This window comes from Gallinula chloropus (assembly GCF_964237585.1).
Source record: "Gallinula chloropus genome assembly, chromosome: 1".
Lineage (NCBI taxonomy): Eukaryota > Metazoa > Chordata > Aves > Gruiformes > Rallidae > Gallinula > Gallinula chloropus.
Window position 1 is genome coordinate 54,749,921 of NC_140085.1, and position 18,967 is coordinate 54,768,887.

At 43.5% G+C, this 18,967-nt stretch overlaps 1 protein-coding gene across 1 annotated transcript in view; it reads left to right on the forward strand.

Annotated features, from left to right (window-relative positions):
- TMCC3 (transmembrane and coiled-coil domain family 3) overlaps positions 1-18,967 on the forward strand; it is a 141,695-nt gene that overhangs the window by 78,225 nt on the left and 44,503 nt on the right. The gene's annotated exons all lie outside the window — the stretch shown is intronic.

Here is an 18,967-nt window from a genome sequence, read left to right on the forward strand (position 1 = left end):
AGATGTTCAGTTGTAGCTTGTTCCCAGCCAGCTGGTGATGTTACATGTTCAGTGAATTGCATGGTAACAGTTTCTCAGGGTAGAGTTCCAGGACAGCATGTTTAATATGTTGTTCTTTCTAATGAAGGAGAAGCATACTGGTAGGTGGTAATAGTACTGAAGCTGTAGCCACGTGGCATTGTAGGGTTGGGTTTTTTTAATTAGTAGATTACCATCAAGTATTTTCAAGTTAGCTTTCTGCAATTCCGATTCAGCAAACTGTTTTACTGCTGCTGAAGGCCAGGGCAACACGGTCCCTAATGTCTGAGTGCAAGTCTGGGTGCCAGATTCTCCACACTACCAGCGCTGCCCAGCTTAGGCAAATTCAGAGACGGCTTTAGAATCTAACTTTGTTTCAACATTTGCCTATGTGTTTATATATTTTCAATCAGGGAGTGCTGACACCAAGTTTTAACACCAGCATCAAGAGAAATACGACATTTTTATCATTAGTGTTACTTTAATTCACAAGTAAAGAATTCTGCTGGTGACCTGGAAAGATGCAAAGTTGTGTATACCCTGAAATAAAAAACCCAAACCAGCAGGGTACATGGCCAAGGGCCCAAGTTCTAGCCTGTCATTGCTCTTTCAAGATGAACTCATGGTGCTGATGGATAACAGCAATATCTGGGGAGCATAATGGTACCCGTGCAGCTTTGATGCACTGGGTTTATCACCGCAGTGGTCTAAGACCGACTAGGATAACAGAAGTATTGTAAACAATTGCACAAGCACAAAGTAATAAACAGTTCTTAATTTGCAGCCTGTATCAGTATTTCTTCTGCTTCCTTATTATTTGGTAGGTTATTTAAATGTCTACCAAAAATTAAGAAAGATCTTACTTTACTTTGACACAAATAGTTGGCATTAGATGAAGCAGTTTCTATTCTAACTTAATAGAAAAATCTAAGTTCTATTTATGGCCCATTATCCATGGAGGCATTTTTATTAAATTCCACAAAATGGGGAGGTGACACATCCACTCAAAATTCTAGTTGCCACCAGGATAACTATTTGTCCAGAATATTATTTTCTGGGGGAGTTTAATATATGCATTCCAAGTACTTTGCTGGCTGATAGTAACTCAAAATAAAGAACGTATTTAGCAAAAATTTAATCATTACCTTGAGCTGTGAATGCCCATTGCTTAGGGAAAATTGTCCCTGTAATTGTGCTACCATTTTATCTGGCATATTAATTAAGGCTCTTCTGCTTATCGGTGTAAAACCAGGGACCATTCGTGGTGCACCTGAACCCACTGACTGAAGCAAACAAGTTGAAGAAATAAACTGCATGTAAATTGTTGGAGTTATTTGAAATGATGAAACAGTTGCAAGTGCCAAACCAAGGTGTGAAATCAAAGCAGGAGAGAGCAAGCCCTGATGTGACACTGGGAGCAGCAGGTGAGGTGGTAACTCCATGACCTACTTTGCTGTGATGATTTATTGGCATTAGTCATCCCGGTAGCTGAAACCCAAAATTCCACATCTGTTGATACTGTTACCTAGATGCTTGTAAAGGAAGGTCTGTGATGGTGGTTTCAAGCATGGTTTTGATTTCTCTCTCTGTGATTCACCAGACCTGACTAGACTTGTTGTCCTAGAAGGTTGTCAGCATGTTGTTTTCCTTAATATATTATATCCCTCTTTTTTCAATTCTCTTTGCTCTTCAGCTTCAAGTAGCTCAGGCCCTCCAGAAAACTTCTATGGTAGTGGAATTCAGCAGACAAATATCAGCAAAAATGTAGCTAGGACTAAGCTTGCAGCTGGTGTGTGTGGGTCTGGTGTTTAATTATTGATCCAACATTACAGCCTCCAAAGGTTAAGAAAATTTAGCAGCCAACAAACATTAGAGGAATTTTATAACAGTAGATGTGGGTGGAAACAAGGTGAAAAACCTTTCTGTGAACCGAGGATCAGACACGGGTTTCTGTTGCCAGGGCTGGGAACTCAGTTATGAGAATGATGACCTCAATTACCTTCCTGTACAATGATCATAAAAGAGGGAGAGGCTGCACTCTCCTTGTAGAAATGCTAGGCAAGGAATTCCTGGCTTATGTAGAAACTGAAGTTGACTTTCTTTTTTGTGTGTGTACGTGCTTGCTTCAAATCTGTGCTGTGTGTTTGGGATTTTTATTTTTTTTTTTAAATATGATGTTTTAAAAAGATGGTGAGAGAATTTAAAATCTTGATGTGATTACACAGTTTACTTAACTGCTGGGAAACCCCAGGGGCCACCCAGCCCATGATAACTGTGCTGGGCAATATAGATAAATGGTTTACAGACCAGCAGTAATGTTCCAAAAATAGACTGCACCTTCACAGTTTTACAACATGGGCAGATCCTGTGTGCAAGCTGCAGGGTTCAGAGGGGATATCAAAAAGTCTTGCAGTAAGTTACAGACTTCCGTGCTTGCTGTGCTGCTGCTTCCCAAATCATCGTTGTCCTGTCTTGCAGCAGCCCTCAGAGGGACCGTCCCTCTTGGGAAAGACGGTTTGGGTCATCCCTGCTTCAGGCAAAGGTAAACCCATGTCTGGGATTGGTTTTGCTCAAGGACCTGGCTGTACTTGGTTGGTAATGCAGAAGGATGGAGAAGTTCGATGTGTACCTCAAGGGGATTTGATTTTGGGTGAGAATAGCCAATATAATTAGTAAAGTAAAAATTGTATGATAATAGTTACTGAATAAGTAAAAATTGTATGATAATAGTTACTGAATAACCTATTTTTGTATATTCATCATTGCTATAATCACAGTCTGTTGTACCAATGTCATGACAGTGGGTGTCACACAAGTTAATGAGAAGGGTAAGTGCCACGATGATGGGACTAAACCTGGCCTCCCAAGAACATTTTTGAAAATAAACACCTTTGACCCAGGGACTATGAGCATGGACCATTCCATGCCCCTCTTGGGGACGGTGGGCACAGGGTTGGGGAAAAAACACACCGAGAGGTATCACCTCCATCTGTCTCCATGAAGAGTGTCTGTCTTTTGCCCTGCTCCAGGCTCCCAAAGGGAAGCCTGAGGAGATAACGTTATGGAAGGGATGGTGCAGTCCTCTGGGCTGCTTAGAGTGGCAGAGCTAATTAGCCCCTCACCTGGCCATTTAGGTCCCACCTCCCTACTGACACCCCCCTGGTATACGGGTGACAGACCGTCGCGCGCGGGACGTGCACAGCCCAGCGCGTTGTCCCGAGAGGCTGGGGGCTTGGCGGGTCAGGGAGAAGTCACACTCGGTGCTGCTGCGCGCTCCCATGCTGCGTGTGCCAGGTGCTGCTGTCATGTCTCACTGGCTCCTCTCAGCAGTCAGCATCTTCCCTGGGGAACGTAGAGCGGGGATGGTGGCGTATTAGAAAAACAACGTGCTTGTTGCTCTGAAAAACACAGCGCTTGAGTTTTCTGTCTCCTTTTCTTGCTCTTCCCAGACCTCTGCTTCCTACCCCGTGCAGTTCGATGTCCTGTCGCTTTCCCCTCACTGTGTACCCAGGTGATGGTGCAGAGCATGGGTTAAAAATAAGTCTTTCGAATGAGAAGCTTGTTTACAGCAACAGCAGACAAGGGAAACAAAAATCAATAGAAATGGTTTTCTGGTTCACAGTTTCATTAATGTCTTCAGCTTTAAAGGGATTTGAGAGTTTTGTGAGGTAAATGACCCGTTGTAGGCTGCACAGACATTACAAGTTACGTAAAAATTTTAAGGCATAATAAAGTGTTCCTGCGTACTCCTGCTCCTGGGGATTTTAAAGGTTACTGCAGATTTCTTTTCCTGTTGCTGTGCACTTTATTTTGATTCTTGGGAAGCAGGGATGAAGGCAAAGGATGTAGCTGTTTCAGGAGGCTGCCTGTGAAGCAGATAAGTTTTGTCAGTGTTTAGGTATCTTCTTCCACTCTTGTTCCATCCTGCACAAGAGCAGATGCTGAGTACCATGTCCTCTCCTATTTTGTCTGTCATCATCTTAGGTAGGATTCCTCTCTGCTGCTTTTGTAAATGCCTCCAAGTGATGCTCAGCCACTGAGCCTGTTCCCCTCTGTCCCCATCCCTGTCTCCATTTTGTAAAAATGCACCTGGAGAAGGGTGACAGGATTTTTATGTGCCCCAATAATTTCCCTTGAGAGTCTACAGGGCTCTGTACAAGCAGTGTAACATCTGAAAATGTTTGGAAAACGTAGCAACAGAAAGAGGGAGCTGCTGATGCCTCTTTTCCTCCCTGGTGCGAATCAGTCCTTGCTGGACATTTATCCAGTGTAACTGGCATTAGTAAATAAGGCCACAGGCAGATTTTCACAGAAAATAAATAGCTTAAGAATTTATCATATCACGTCAGCAGAGGCAACAATATCTCTTGGCAGAGTTTCCACCCACCCCATCAGTGGATGGAGCAGGACACATGTCTGCGCGTCAGCTCCTCGAGGACATGGTAGGTGACATCTGCCACCCCAGTCCCCTCCTCCTCTGCTCTTGCTGGAGGAAGGATCAGACATGTAACTCCATGGCACATGGAGCAGTGTCTGACTGGGAGGAAGTGCTCACGTTCTCTGCCTGGGACAAGGAAACACTCTTTTTTTGCCAGAGCTCCGCTAAAACATTTGCCACTCACACCGATTTTATTGTTCTAAGCTTCCAGTAGTCGTGATCCATTTAAAGATGAATGTTGACAAATACAAGGAGATTGTTTACTTGGAGTTTTCTCACCTCAGGGCAAATCTAAAACATGCTGCCGCTGGATTACAGCACTCCAACAGATGTGGTGGATTGTTTCAGGCGAGCTTTCATGTGTCTTGCAGTATCACCTACGCAGCAGATTGCTGAGTTTTGTTGCCATGCTTAGTATCAGTTATAACTTTCTCCGTGCCCACGTGCTTTTAACTTCCCGTGAAAACTGGCTGCTGCCACAAAATAACCCAATTTCTGTTATTATTATAACATTTAAATGACATAGCGTGGTCAAAACAAACCATCTGTGCTGACAAGCATTTCCATCAGTACACAGCTGAGGCATCAGCCTTCAGCAGAAGAAGAGACCCAGTTAACAACATCTATCTTCCATGCAGTTTATTTCAGATCCGTCTGTCTAACACATCTATCCACTGTCTTCCATCTTTCAGGGAGGCTGGCAGAAAACGAGGTTAGTTGGATACTCTGAGGGGTGAAATTAATTCTTTGTCCACAGTGATACCCCTCCTTGCCAGTGATATGGAGCCCAGTGCTGAGATCTCAAGAGGTTCTGTTCTGGGAACAGTGTCGTCCCCGACTTGCTTAACAGTATCACTTAGATGTATTTGTTTGTGTTATATTAAAGCACAACTACTATAAGCATTTTTTATATAAAATATATATGTAAAAGATAAAAAGCACCCCCCTCCAGACTGATATTTGAAAGATCCCTGTGTGTATCAAGTCTTTCAAGGAAGCCACAAAACCAAAGGATGCAGAAAGATCAAGGCTGGATATTAATAAAAGGTTGCAGGGGGGCGGGGGGCCTTTCAGGCTCCCCATTTGTTTAGCAGGGTTAGTGCTGTGGCCATATCTGAAAGTTACCTCTGGCCTTTTTTGCTGCTGTTTTGTTAGCACCTCACCTCAAAACTCTTTTAAGGAAAGACAGTTTCAAAAGGAATTTAATAGACCAAGTAGCTTGTCCAGGGAAAGTTAAGTTTCAGTAAATGATGCGTGTGTAGTCCTAAGCGATGGATAATTTGGTAGAGTATCATTGTGCCTTTGCAATACCCTTATGGAAGAGCTGCTGGCTGATAATTAAGTCAATAACTTGTATGTGCACATTTCTGAATTTCGAGAACAGTTTCCATGTTCTCTCTCAGGTGCCACATGACCTGACAAGGTCAGCATGTTCTTCAAAGTACTTGCATAAATGCATCAGTGCCTTTGAAAAACTACTACTTGAAATTCAAACTCTGGAGAATTAGTCCTGAGCATCCATCGCAGCAAGTACCTCAGCTACATGGTAAATTCTACCACAGCTGCTCCAGAGACTGATGCTAACCCGTACTGACAGCATGATCTACAAGGTCTAAGTTGTGACATCTTGTATAGGAACCCCTGTGTGTCTAAGCTGCAGCACTGTATGCTGATCAAATCCTTGGTGATCAAAAATCAGCGTAATTGCTGTCATTAGATTAGGTTCAGAGAGGGAACCTGCATACAGAAACCTGGAGACATATTTCTGAAATTCCTTACGGGCAACTAACTGTTGCCATGTCTATGGCTTTTAGGGAGCTTTTCTGCATTAATTCAATTAAATCCTAGTAAATGGAATTAGGAAGAGCCAGCTAGAACAAATTATGTATTGCTTCCCTCCTCCTGAGACACTGTCGTGGTGGAAGTGCTCCTGCTAGCTTGCAGCCCAGCAGTGTTCATACATCATCTCATACTTGTGACTCAAGAAAACATGCTACTGCATGTTCTTTCTTTTACATGTGTTTATATAGTTATCAGTAAATACATGTATTTGTGTGTGTAAAGATCATTTATGTACGTAACCTCTAGCTTGAAATAGCTAAACACACACACACTTGAGTGTGACTGAGGGCTCCACATCAGACATTCAAAGGTATCCAAGCGGCACAGAATTTGTGGTGAGATGAATTTCAGATTTACTGGTGGCTGAAAGCAGGATGTCATTGCACATCTACAGCAGGGCTGTAGTAAAATACAGCCACTGATGCTGCATCTTATTTGAATGGTTCTGCAGAACATGAGAAGAACTTGCTTGTTCCAGTTACAGGATGGATTTTTTTCCCCTACTTTAGTGGCTGACCACAATTTATTGAACTAACCCCCTTTGGGAGTAATGGAAGAGATTTGGGAGGGTCCTCAGCAGTTGAAAATTGGGAATGTTTACAGAAGTCAAGAGGTTTGTCATTATTTCAGAACATTTTAATTACTAAAATCAACATGGAAACCCCTCTGATCAACTTGTAACATGCAGAACAAATCCACTTATTTTTTTCTTCTTGGGGTAAAAAGACCATATCAAGACTGGAACAAAACCTTTCTTGAAAGAAACTTTCTTGCCTGTTTTACCATTTACTCTCCACCCAACACAGTGCCCAGTTGGCAGCTGCTCAAGCTTTTGTCAGACAAGTCAAGAAGACACGATGTGGTTGTTCCCCGTGCGCACCGCACGCACAGTGCTGCGTGTGAGCTGCTCGCTCTGCCTATAAACTGCTGTAAGCACTGGGGAGGCATACATTAATAATGTGTTTTTATACATATGCATGGCTCTAGAATCCCTAATGAACCAGGAGAAGGCATCTTGAGCTGTATATTTTTGAACCTCGAAGTTTTCCATCCTGAGATTACAGGGAGGCACAAGGACATGGTGGAAATAGCAGGGGTTTGTTTGCTGGAAGTGTCATCGGAGGCTGCTGTGGAATGTTGGAAAACTGGGGGAGAGGGAAGCGCTCCTGTGCTCCTTTACCTGTGCACATTTGTATGGGTGTAGATCAAGAAGTTAGAGAGAAGGAAATAAGGGGGCTGTGTCAAGAGGTTTTGAGGGAATCGAGGCAAAAAGGAGGATTGTGGCAATGCGAACAAGCTGCAGGGAGCTCAGCTCTGTGCTTGTGAAGAGGAAATAAGAAATTATCCATAAATAGAAAACACACCTTGTGGGGGGAGGGTGGAAACCTGCTGATTTGGGGGTCTGTTAATCTCTTCTGGTTTAAAATTGCTGTGAGATTTTTCAGAGGGGCTGAAGAACTCTCCTTGAGAGCAATTACTAGACATTTGCTTGTTTTTATTCTCCTCGTAAGAATTCACTTCAAGCTATTTACATGCTTAGGGATATGGTTTAACTTTTAAATGTTTATTCTGCTGCCTTTCTCCATTCACTCCAGAGGAATACAAGAATTCCCTGCTGATGGAGTTAAGCTTATCTACTTCTTTTCTGCATCACTGTTCACGGTTGCCCCCTTATTTCTTACTATTGGATGCCTCAGAAAAATAAATACAATATGGTTTGGGGGACTGACCAGATGAAGAACAGATAATTAAAGGAAATTTCATTGTCAGTACCAAGAGGAAAGTTTATACAGATTTTGTGAAACCTCCCCTGGAGATGACACATTCTTAGAGATGTGCCTGCTGGAGCACTTATTTATTTTTCCCTTTTCTAGCAAAACAGATATGTTTGTATATCTCAGGTGCTTTATCTCCACAGATGTTCTAATGCCACATTTGCATTATTCTTGGTCCTTCAGGCAGTCCTGTTAGTTTTCATCTTTACCTCATCATGATTTCAGCAGCTGCTATTATGATACTCACATAATTGCTGATCTCAACCTCACCAGAAGATTCCCTCTGAAGCTTCCCACTAAGTTTTTGCTTGGATGAAGCTGTTTGTTATTTTTCCAAAGCTGGGATGAATCATGCTATTATTAAAGTTCCATTAGAAAATGAGAAAATAGTTCATTTCAAAGGTTTAATAGTTCATTTTGGTGTGTCTGTGCTTTTAGAGTTTTCCATAAATGTTAGATGGCTTAACATTTGACTGTACCCTCACTCTATCTTTCACAGGGATAATTAACCTTTAGAAAGATCCACAGTGTTAAGAGCCTTTGGATACAAATGTACCCAACATACTATGACACAATTAAACCCTTGGTAATTAAGAATGTGATTGCATGATCAACTTTAGTTCATACCTCTGACTTGGGCTAGGTTCTCTCTTCTGCCCTCAGGCATGATTCCCTGTCCGCTTTCCTGAGTGAACACTACAGCTTGAGGAGCTACGCAGCCAGTCAGATGAGGGAGCTAATAAAACTCATAAGTACATATTTTTGCAATCTAATGATTTATTTTGTTTTGACAGAGGTAGTTTTCACCTGGATCGGCTCTCTGAGCAGCTCACCATTGCTGCATCCAAATTACAACCCAGACTCAAGGTTAAGTGTTGTAGTTTAACCTGGCAGGCAGCCACAACAACCATACAGCCCTTTGCTCACTTCCTCCCTTCCTCGGAGGGATGGGGGAGAGAATTGAGAAGAAGAAAAAACTTGTGGGTTGAGATAAAGACAGTTTAATAGGACAGAAAATGAAGAGAGTCATAGTAATACTAATAAACAAAAGCAGCCATGCACAGCACAAGCACTCACCACTGGCATCCAGTGCTCAGCCAGTTCCTCAACCATGCTGCCTCCCAGCCATCTCCCCCAGGTATACACGGACCATGACGTCATATGGTATGGAATATCCCTCTGGCCAGTTTGGGTGAGCTCTCCTGACTGTGTCACCTCCCAGCTTCTTGGGCACCACCCACTTGTTGGCAGGGCAGTGTGGGAAACTGAGCAGACCTTGACTGCTGAGCAACAATTAAAATATTAGTGTGTTATCAACACTATTCTCAGCCTCAATCCAAAACACAGCACTATAAAAGCTACTAGTAAGAAAAATTAACTCTATCCCAGCTGAAGCCAGGACATTAAGATACTAGACCAAGCATAGGCATTAAAGGTACATCTCTTTGACCTGCTAATACAAACACATGTAGCATTACAGGCTACCTGTCACCAGTTCTGTGTACTACCTCTGAAGCCATGAGATCCAAGCAGCCACTGAGTTCTGGTGCAGTTTACGTACACAGCATAAGTACTCCTCTGCCTGTGTTACTGCTGTGGGCAGCTTTCACTGGCTGCTTCTAGGTTGGTATCAGTACCTGGCCATTTATGTTTATGGCCCTGGGGCCTCCGATTATCTTCCTGTACTGGAAGTTTCAAGGCTGCTGATGTCAGCCTGTGGCTGTGCTGTAGGGAGGCTCCACCTGGAGCTGGGATCGTTCTTTACCTGGGCAATATATAGAGAGCGGCTCACTATCACTCTCTGTGCAGTTACAGCAGAGCTACAGGTATGTGCCTGGAGCAGCTTCGTTTGCCAGCCAAGGCAGAACGGTGCCTTTCAGCTTAAGCCAAACCTCAAGGCATGCCTAGAGCGTCAGCGGCGCAGGACAGGACTGCTGGAAAATGGTAGGTTAGTGCCATGAAAACTCGTGAAAGGAAAAATCAGTAGGAAGAAAGCCACAGCCCTTTTGTAAGAGCTTTTTTCCTGTTAAGTTTTCAGTTAAAGGTTTGTGATGTTTTAAAAGCTAGAAGATGCATGGTTTAGGAAAAGAGGCGATCTTTTGTTGAAGGAAATGCAAGGTTTTCCTGAGGTTTTGCTTCCTAATGGTATCGGTGAGCACCAGAGTGAGCTGCAAGGTTGGCACTTTCCCTTCCTGTCCTATGTCTTTGTGATACCACTTGTTTCGGCAGGATTTGCCTTGATTTATGTAATGCTGCTTCCCCTCAGCTGCGTTATGTTCTCATAACTGTTATAAACCTGGTCACTAGGACTCCTCATTTCTTACAATATATATACCATGTTACTATTTGAGATGGTGCGTCGCTATGAGAGTTCGTATATTGTTCCAGTGCTTCCTACTGAGACTCCTAATTACAAGTGTTTCACAATTAATCTTTATTAGGAGGATGGGAAAGCTGGAACATTCAATTTCTCCCCTTATAATACTTCAAATATTTTTTTTTATGAGGCTGTGCATGTGTGTGAGAGGCACACACAAACACAAATGAATTTGAGGGACCATTGTAAAAGAACAAAGCCTATAATTATTGCAGGTTTTTTCCTCTGTTTTGATTTGTAGGCATGTCAGGGAGATTCTCCTTGATAATGTGATGCCTTTATAGTGGGCTTGAAAAATCTGTCTGACATCTGTGAAACTGTTGCTCTGAGCTGCTTACAAAAAAGAAATGGGGAGCTTGAGCAGAGGCAATTAGTTGCTGACCTTCCAGATCAGACCAACCCAAACCCTGCTGCCAAAGCTGTTGGGTTTTTTAGACAGGAAGATGGACAGCTTCATCTTTCAGTGACGCTTGAGGTTTAGCAGGTCTTGAGCAGGGCTGAAGCTGTGTACATGGTGGGGGCTGGAAGGGCAGAGGGGTTTTGGTTTCTTCCAAACAGAGCTGCCTGGCTGCTGCAGTGTGTTTTCTGCTTGTGCCATCAGGCATCCGTGGACACTGAGGTTCTCTACACTTCTGTTGCTTTACATCTAAATGCTTTTTTCAGCGTAGCTGTATTGGTTACGAAGCTAAAAGAAAAAGCAATCCTACCCTTTACTGATATAACTTTACTAAGAAAAGCTCAGTTACAATTATACTGGGGAAATGAGTTATTAATTTTATTCCAGAAAATTATATTCCTATAGAGCAGAATAGTTGGGGCTTTTCCTTAATTCTCAAATATTGTATCTCCACTGTTGTATTTTCTAGTGATCTCATGCTCTAACACTCTCCATTCATAGAATTTCAGGGGGAAACTCCCCTGAAATGCTAACACTCAAACTTGTGTTGCTACAGTTACCAAATACATTGCAAAATGGGCTGCTGCTTATACATTCCAGCTAAAACTTGGGTCCCGGGGATAAAAAAAATGTACTTTTATGACATCTCATACTTCACTGGCTGTGTAAGAGCAAAGCAGAAGACTTCAATATTTCCAAAATGGTCCCCAAAATTTCTTAATGAATATTAGCTAATAAGTTTGTGATTTTAAAATGCCCAAGAGGATGAGTATCAACATATGTTAAATATTCTGATTTACTTTTTTCCGCTTAAAAACCTGTTTTTTCTCAGAGACTTTTCTGAAGCATCTGACACTGTCGGGATGGTTAAAAATAGGAATCATGTTATATCTTATCACTTGCCTCCATGCTTAGCTAGGTGCATGTCTAAACACACTAAATCTAAATTCCAATCTAAATGGTGACTCCTGGAGTCACGGTTGTGTAGTTCTGATCCAGGAATGTGTGCATAGCGGCGTTTGATGTTGTTAACAATGCTCACTTCCGTGCAGGAAGTTACAAAGTTCTGCACCTATCTTTGGGACGTTGGCAGTGAGTGGATTTGCTGCACAATATGTAGCAATAGGTGATAAAGGTTGCTCAGAGCCCCATCAAGCCTGACCTTGAATATCTCCAGGGAAGGGGCCTCCAACCACCTCTCTGGGCAACATGTTCCAGTGATTTGCCACCCTCATATTGAAGAATTTTTTCTTAATATCCTACCTAAATCTCCCCTTTTCTAGTTTAAAACCATTACCCCTTGTTCTACTGCTCCATGCCCCTGTGAACAGCTTTTCCCAGCTTTCCTACTGGCACCTTTCAGGTACTGGAAGGCCGCTATAAGGTCCCCCCAGAACCTTCTCTTCTCCACACTGAACAAGCCCAACTCTCTCAGCCTGTCTTCGTAGGAGAGGTGCTCCAGCCATTTGGTCATTTTTGTGGCCCTGCTCTGGATGTGCTCCAACAGGTCCATGTCCTCCTTGTGCTGAGGGCTCCAAAGCTGGGCACAGTATTCCAACTGAGGTCTCACCAGAGCAGAGTAGAGGGGCAGAACCACCTCTCTTGGTCTGCTGGCCACACTGCTTTTGGTGCAGCCAAAGATGTGGTTGGCCTTCTGGGCTGCAGATGCACTTTGGTGGCTCATGTCCAGCTTCTCATCCACAAATACCCTCAAGTCCTTTTCCTCAGGGAAATCCTGAAGAATTCTATAGCAATACATAGTGATAACCCAGAACCTGCTCCTTGAAAAGTTACTGTATTTAGATGAGCAAAGGGACTGTATTACTTGATACTTATAAATGATGGTTGATACATATTTACTAAGCCTACTGCAAATGGCTGTGCTATGCTGTGGGCTTGGTGGGGTTTTTTCTGCCTGTAAAATACTTGTGAAAATTTATGCCAATTAAACATAGTGGCATTTGGGCTTTTCTGCTTAGTTGATGTTAATCTTTCAAGTCCCTGTCACCCAAATCAGAGCTGAATGTCATACGCTTAGGTCTGGCAGATTGAGAGGTAAACTGGGAGAAGCTTTCTGGGTTTCTTATGCTTATCTTAAACGGGCTCTTAACCATATTTATCTAATGGCTTTTAGTAACACCCGGTTAACCCACCAGATAAGCGACTTAACACGTTTCCCAGTTCATGTGCTTTTAAAGGAAAGCTTTCATATTGCATTGAATTGATTTAGCAGAACCACAGTTAGGTGAGTTGTAGGTGGTCGGCTTTGACAGGGATGAAGGCAGTCAAGCTTCATGTCCCTGTAACTTACATCTCTGTAGGAAGCCTCCGTAGTGAAACCCAGAGGGCTGCTGCATTGTAGCAGCACTCACCAGGAAGAGGTGTAGGTTGACTTGTATAATCATTAATGTTTCTGTCCTCTCCTAACCCATCTGTTTTTTCTGGTTGACTGGCAGAGAAGTCCTAATCCTGTATTTGACATTGTCTCTTGATACGGAAATAATTGATGTCACACATTTAGCATGACATAATTTATACAGAGCCACAGTCGTTCAGTGCACTTCACAGACAAATAAAATTGACAGGTTCCTGTCCAGCACAGTCTACAGTCTCTGTGTGAAGCCATCAGTCAGAACCTGAGCTGGGAAGTCTGCGCAGCTTTGGCCGTAAGGCAGTAGGGTGAAAGCTCATGTACAGAGCCTTTAGGAGCTCAGATGTCAGCTACCCAGCTATGCACTACTTCAGGGGTGCTGTATGTGTTTCTCTGAGGAGTGGATAGAGGTGGTAGATCCTGAGAACAATTATTGTGCCTGTGGGCTATGTCTAGTTAGAGGCTTTGGCTTGGTTGCTTTAATTTCCAAGGTCTCGCTGATGTGACCACCAGGATATGCAGTAATAGGAGAGTCAGGCTGGCTGGCTTCACATTGGTATTTTGGAATGGGGCACACCTTTCTGTGCCAACAGGCTGCAGCTGTTGGTCCTGCATACCTCCTGGCAATACCAAAGCGGATGATTCGGGACAGAGAGCCTGGAAACACTTACTCCCAGCAGGGCCCCAAATCACATACTGTGAGGCAGAAGAAAATTTGTAAGCTGATGAGCAACGATCATTCACATTGCCCGAGGGAGAATTCTGTACTTGCCTCAGCGACATGGGTCATCTTTAATGTAAATAGCTGCGCTCCAGGCAGGTTCTTGGGTATGAGAAAGAGCTGTCATTCAAGCCTGCTAAAAAAGGTGGCTGTTATTCACAGCACTGGAAATACAAAACACTGCCGCCATTCTGTAGGTACCGTTTGTGCTGTTGCTGTCACTCAGCAGTGCAGTGAGCAATTATGTCGCAGAATTTTCCTAGGATGCACCAGAATAAGCAAAGGGCTGGAAATTGCCTCTCATCACACAGCAAGGGACACTGAATAGTAGGCAAGGGAAAAGAAGAAGCAGCAGAACTTCTGTTACCCTCAACTGGAATTTTTCAGTTGCTTCTCTATCCTTCACCCCCTAACAATGCATTTCATTAATACACAATGACGGTCTTAGTTTTGGAGGTTTATAGCAGCCTTCCAGTACCTAAAGGGGCCTACGGGAAAGCTGGAGAGGGACTGATTACAAGGGCATGGAGTGACAGGACAAGGGGTAATGGCTTTCAACTAGAAGAGGGGAGATTTTGATTAGACATTATTAAGAAATTCCTCCCTGTGAGGGTGGTGATGCCCTGGTACAGGCTTCCCAGAGAAGCCGTGGCTGCCCCTCCCTGGCACTGTATAAGACCAGGCTGGATGGGGCTTTGGGCAACCTGGCCTAGTGGAGGGTGTCCCTACCCATGGCAGGGGGCTGGGACTAGATGCACTTTGGTGTCCCTCACAACCCAAACTGGTCTGCGATGATGTACTTTTTTCCTGTGTAGAAAATGGGTGCTTGAAGAGTGTCCATGGCTGCTATATCCTGAAAGCACACGGAACGTTTCTTAATGAGGAGAGGACAGGGGAGTAGAGGAGTTGATTTTAAATTTTAGTTAGACATCTGAATGTTTATCAGCATCTTCTGGATGAACGTCACAGCTTGGCAATGGAATCTGTAAGTGCCAGTGTGATCCTTTGGTAGCTTGTGCCGGGTACAGACAAGCAGAGTATCTCCTTTCCCGTGGGTGTGAAAGGCTCATGCTTTGGCAGATAAACTGAGAACCGTGGCGGTGAGCTCACAGATAGCTGCGAGACCCACGTCACTCAGTCCTGTCCCATTTGCCGTCAGATTTAGAAATGGCACTGAGAGTCTGTCATCACATAGACCTTTTCCCTGGAGGCTGGTTGCTACAAGCTTTTGGAAAAAGATTTGGAGGGCATCTTAAAAGCTCTTATAAGAGGACCCAGAATCCTGTTTAGAGTACAGATATTACCATTGTGGAAAAAGGGACCTTCACCTTCTTCCTGGCTGTGCCTTTGAAGCAGCCACTTGACACCGTATGTCTAATTTCTTCCACCAACATCAGAACACAACATTTAATGACAGCATTTTTGACTCTGGAGAGCTCAAGAAGAAAGATGTCTCTTTTTACAAATGTGGTGGTAAAAGTACAGAGAAGTAAATTAAAGTGGCCAAGATCCAGATTCACAATAAAACCAGAAAGAGAACAGGGCCAAACCTCAAGCCAGACTCCTATTGATTGGATTTCCATGCCTTCCACCTCCATAAAGGTTTCCTTTCTTGTGATACTTCCCAGTGTGTGTGCATGACCCCATCTGTGGGATCACATTGCGTGGGAGTTGGGTTTTGCTAAGTAATCCCACTGTCGCCGCTGCCGCTTCTCCTCCCTCAATGGCACTTACATAAGTCAGTATAGATAATTCATGGCACACAGGTGGGGGGACTGCTGTGTCTGCTGCACAGGGTCATGCAGCAGTAAATAGACAGCAAAGACACAACGTTTGCAGGGAAGAGTGAGGCGGGAGACATCTGCAGAAAACTCAGGCTCCACCTGACAGGCATGCTTTGGGCAGTGCCTCTGCTGCCCCTCCAGAGATTTGAATTTCCTAAACCAGGGCAATGCAGACAAACCCACTATGGATGTCTGTCTGTCCTGGGCTAAACCACGACACGGTCTCTCTGAAAGCTGAGTACAGCAGTGGACACCCTTGTACAGTAATCTTAAGCATAGCCAGGCCTTCCATTCCTAATTAGCATTGTTTTTTAAAAGGTCACTTTAAAAGGTGGGCAAAATAATGTAAATACCAAGAGTTAAGCACTGTGGGTCATGCCAGCATGCTGAAGTGAGGAAAAGGATGAAATTACTCTGTGCCTCTAAGGACAGCTGGGCTGTCAGCAAGGGATTTTGAGGTATTTGAGCTTTAAAATTGACACAATGGATGTCTGGTATGATTTAACACTTTTATCATTAATTTAAACCATAGAAATTGATTTTAAAAATACTTTGTGAGAAGAACAAAGGATGAGAGGATTCTTCTGTGGGCTATCATTTCTATCGATGTCACTGTGAGTCCAGCCTCATTTTCCTGCCAATGTCTGGAAGGATTTGCTTTAGTGGGCTGACGGTTGGAATAGGTGCAATGTGTGGGAAGAGCATTTATTCAAACTCTGTGGGCTTGTGAAAATAGCAGTGAGAGAAGTACCTGGTGAGGCTGTCAGAAGTACTGTGCTGTGCGGTATTCTGCCACGTCTGGGGAGTCATGACCCTGTTTTGGAATGGGGAAGGAGAGCTGAACAAAACAGCTGTGTGTGCAAGAGGAGGGGCATTTGCTCGGCCTAGCAAAATAGCAAAGAAGTGAAATGCGTTGTGCAAATGTGCTCTCAGATAACGGTCTTTCTGCTCCTGCTACAGGCCAGGGAGGACCTAGGGGCACATGTGTGAGGGGGGAAGATAAAGGGAGAGAAGAACAGCCTTTGGCCAGAGAGTTGCAGGGCACCATATTTTGATACATGCTGAACTTTCATTATGAAGGCACAGCTGATTTAAGTCCAGCATATGAAAAGAGCAATCTATTGAGATATTTGCAAAGTGTGGCACCTTCAGAGACTGCTGAGATGGAACAGCTCCCAATTCATCTTCTGTGGAAGGGCTCTCCTGACCTGTGGGGCAGGTGTCTCTCCTCTAGCAGCTATTTCTGCTCCACCATAACTTGCTGCTGTGGGCAGCAGTTGTTCCTAGTTGCGCTGCTGTTGTTGCTGGTGTGCGTGGCAGAAACTGCTACTGCTGAGGGCAGCGACCAAGCAAACAGGCCCACAGGCTTGATTGGGAGGTGTGACTAATGCAACAGTCTCTTGTGAGAATAACCATCTTATCCTCTCTTCTTAGAAGTTACATTAGGAGATAGTGCTTTCTTTGTAAATTTATTAGTATGTATGTTAATACTGCCGAGCCCAACCACACATCATGTACCTCTAAATAGATACTACAACATCCCTGTCTCTCTTCCTCTTGAAGAGAAGTTTCACAGCTTTGTGGTTAGCCTGCTGCTATTATGTAAATAAAACTCTTAAACTTTTGAATAAACTATGATTTATAATAAACCTTGCATTAGTGAAGTGCCAAGCAGTTGAAGCCTTTTATGCACCTTTTTTCCAACTGCTTACCCTCTCTGTGCTTTGATCAACTACATCTGGCAAGGCTTAAAAACACTCCTGAAAGGTTCTGAGGAAACAAGGATCTTTCATCCTAGGTGCTGGAAACTGCACAGACCCCTTTGGAAATGTGCAATTATGACTTAAGTGAAAACCCCAAACCCACAACATTTGCCTGTTTAATTTTCACTGACCTTTACCTCCAGAGTTCCCCACCCTCTGGTATGTTTTGAGTCATGAATTAACTTTCATTTTGAGCCAAAGGACTCAAGAAATCCAGTTCCCATTTGAAAGCTTTTTCCCGGCAGCCTTCCAACTCCAGCTATCTCGTTCAGAGGTACAGGAAGGATGGCAAGTCATCACCTGTGTGCAGCTATCCTGTGTTGGTTTGGTAACTTTGATTACTGTGTTGGGGAAATAACACTTCCCTTAGTAAACCCACTCACTACTTAACTTGGGATAACTTTGTAAAAAAATGGTGTTAGAGTTGAAGATAAAATGCGTGGTAACAAGGCGAGGTCAAGGATTTATTTTTACGTTGGAATTTCAGGTCTTTCATTTTTTAAGACCTCATGACATAAAAAAACTGAGGAAGCCCTTGTGTCAGATAATTAACCTCTGACAGTAGTGTTACCTCACAATGTATGAGTCCAGTAAAAAAAATGTCAAAGGTATCAGGGAAATTTTTTTTAAAAGCTACGAATCTCCCCTAGGATAGTTAGCTGTGCTGATTTATGTGTGCTTGTATATGCACATGCCTTGGGAATGTTGCAGTCTCTAACTAGAGAGGAAAGGCAATGTGACATGAGCATTCTAACAGCTGTACCTAAAAGGTGAAGTCCTGCTGCTGTTGCAAGGGAGTAAATCTGAAGGAACTCCAGAAATCTGAAGGAACTCCAGATTTACTCTGTGTAACGAGGTAAAAGTGGTAACCCTAACCATTCTGTTTATTCCAGAAAAGAAAAAAAAAAGTACATGTCCTGTACAGCTTAATGAGTGATTATAAAACCAGTACTCTGCTTACACTTTTCAGTAGTTTAAGATGAGTCAGGTGTTGCTGATTGAAGTGCATTCCTCAGCATAGGTATTCTGAAGATAAACACCAACACCGGTCAGGAACTCCGCTCCATTCTTAAGAATTTAAGTGCATTAGCATATGTATGCCCTGGAAAGCCAGGTTTCCTCAGGTATGGTTTGAAGCTCCCCGGCGCTAGGACACGGAAAGATTCACATCTCTTCTGTGCAACGTGCAGAAATGGGGATTGAATTGGTTGCTGTGCTTTGCTGACCACCCCGGAAAATGCAGACCCCGATTTTTAATAATATTTATTCTGGAAACCTCTAGATATCAAGGGTTTTCCAGCAGCAGCAGCCAGCAGTGTCCAGGGTGCCAGACAAACCCTTACAAGGGAGCTTGCCCCAGAATGAACAACATACTTAGTACTTATGGTTTCTTCCTTTCTTTTCCCCTTTGGACTTCCCCTTTGGACTTTAGGATGTGCTGCGTTTTGTGTGTTGGGGTTTTGTTGTAGCCGCAGGCTCTG